Source organism: Lathyrus oleraceus, chromosome 2 (assembly GCF_024323335.1).
Source record: "Lathyrus oleraceus cultivar Zhongwan6 chromosome 2, CAAS_Psat_ZW6_1.0, whole genome shotgun sequence".
Taxonomy (NCBI): domain Eukaryota; kingdom Viridiplantae; phylum Streptophyta; class Magnoliopsida; order Fabales; family Fabaceae; genus Lathyrus; species Lathyrus oleraceus.
Window position 1 is genome coordinate 43,186,494 of NC_066580.1, and position 2,870 is coordinate 43,189,363.

The following is a 2,870-nucleotide window of genomic DNA, read 5'->3' on the forward strand; positions in this document are numbered from 1 at the left end:
AGTGTATTGGTATTCATTTATCTCTCATACTCCTTCACTTTTAGTTCAAACATTTCATCAAACAGTTTGTGTACAAACTATTTTTTTAACATTTTTAATGGCCCCTAAGCTTTTAAAGACCAAAGGTGATACTAAAGGTAAAGGAAATGAAAGCTCATCTTTTACTATTGTGGAAACTCCTCTTTCATTGGTATCAACTATGTGTGCTAAGGAATTTGAGGAAAAACATCAACATAGGCTTGTGGTGAAGTAATATGTTTGGACTTATGTGGTTGGTTGTTTGGACATTCCTGAGGTTGCTAGTCTTGTTGCACATCAACAAATTGATTATTTTCTACAGCTTGCTCAAGACTATAATGAAGATCTCATCCGTATTTTCTACTCTGGGTTACATGATAGGTGAGGCTCATGCTTCAAGTTCACTATAGGTAACACCGTATATCAACTCACTTATGGACTTTGGAAATCTCTTTTTGGTATTATTGTTGTTGATGTTGATGAAGTTGGCCTGTTGGTGACAAATACCAACACTCATATGAACTTTAAGTGCAACATTCATGTGAATGAGTTACTTAAGGCTCCTCTTGCTGATGAGTGTTATAATCATATTACTACCATTCAAATGAAGATGGTTCCTAGAATCTATTTTGGCTTGTTTCTCATGTCTTGCGCCCGAAGAATGTCGGGTTCTCTAGAATTGATTTTGCTGAAATCCATTTGGTGTACATTCTTATGAACAAGATCAAGATAAATTAGGCACATTACTTTGTATCTCGTATGTTCTCCATAAAAAATTACAACAAAGGGACTTCATTTTTCTATGTCTCCATGATTGCTAAGATCTTGAATTACTTCGACATTGGTATGCCTAATCTTACTTATAAATATCTAGGCCAAGCTCAGGAATTCTCTCAGTGTACCCTTACCAACATGGGCTACTTTTGGGATTTACGACGTCGGGCATATTATTTTCGGATGGGTAAGAATGGTAGAAATATTTATAACTTTGATGATCCTACAAAGTTTTATGATGATGATACTGAGGCATGTATGGATGATGAGTAACCAATTGATACCCCTCATGATGCTCTTGAGGGTGATGTTGTTATGCATGATGCTACTCAAGGGGTTGCTCAGGGTAATACTTTTGGTGTTAGCTTTTGTGACACATCCTTCATCATGACTATTCTCCAGAACATGCAGTTGAGGCAAGACGAGATGTATGAAGAATATTGTCGAAGGATAAATGTCTTTGAGGCTGCTCAAGAGGAGAGGTTATGTCTGATGCAAGAACACATGACTACACATGATGCTAATTTTGATGATTTTGCTTCGTATGTGACAGAAAGTCTTGTGTCAATGACAAATGATAGGGATGTGAATCATGCTGCCATTATTGCTAGAATAAACCATATGATCGCGTTTGAAAATAACAAACATCATCGTCATATGAGGTTTTATCGAGATATGTGTGATTTCTTAGACCATCACAAGGGTAATGATGGGCAAGGATGGTATAGAGGTGTGAGACCAATGCCAAGGGGCCACAGAAGGAGATAAAATGTTGTTGGATGAAATGTTATGTTGTTTGTGTCTTTGAAGTTTCATGTATTGTTGTGAATTTCTTAGAGTCATGCTTTAAGTCTTCATGCACCGTTACCTTTGATTGATTTATTCTGTTGCTGGTTATGTATTGACAATATTACTGGTTTATTTGAACTTGTGACAATGGTTGTTCTATGTCTATTATTTTGGATGATAAATGTGTAATGTTATTGTGTTTATTAATGTTGTGTATTTTCATATATGTTCAGTATATGTGAGTGCACGTCTTATCTTTGCAATCGCCTCTATATAGTATATTATATATGTGATCTGTTGTATCTATGTGCTACTGTTAATAACTTGCTTTGTCTCTTATTGATGTTGTAAAAGGGGGATAAGTTTATGAAGCTATGAAGCTATGATGCATACATTAAGGGGGAGCCTTCATGGACACAAAACACATTGTCTCAAGTTTTTCCATCATAAAAAAGGGGGAGTATGTGAGTTCAACTTTCCATTAGATGTGTTTTGTATGATGTCAAAACTAGGATACTTTAGCGTTTATGTACATTGGACTGTATCATCTGAGTCTAGTTGTGTATTTTAGAATTAGGAAGCATGACAACATGTTTGGAAATGGTTTAGCAAAGATTCATGCATCAAGAAAAGGATGTGTGCATCAAAAACTTGTTTTTGTGTTAAAAACAACATATAGGTCGACACATACGCATCATAGGTCGATCTATAGAAGAAAAGTTTCTTCTACAGGTCGACTCATCCAATCTATAGGCTGGCTCATGTATTGCAGTTTTCAAGCCTGTAGACTCTGTTACATGTGCCTCCTCTAAAGGTCGACACATAGGAAGCACATGACCTCTACATGTCGGCCCATGCTTCCAACAAGTCGACTCTTTGCCTCTACAGGTAAGCACATGCATCATATGTGTCGACACATGACTTGCGTAGGTCGACACATACATCTAAAATCTTGAAAAATTGCATTGTTTTCTATTCCTTTTGCTTCATATATATATATATATATATATATATATATATATATATATATATATATATATATATATATATATATATATATATATATATATATATATATATATATATATATATATCTTTGACACATGCATAATTTCCATGAAAGGTTCTAGAGAGTAAAACCTACATGAAACCAGGATTTCAAAGCATTCTCATCATCTTGAACCTCATTCTATGCATACACATATCTAGATTCTGGTTGATAACTTCCAATTTAGGTTTGTTGTACCATATATTGGGTTGAGAACTTTGAGGGTTTCAAATCAAAAATT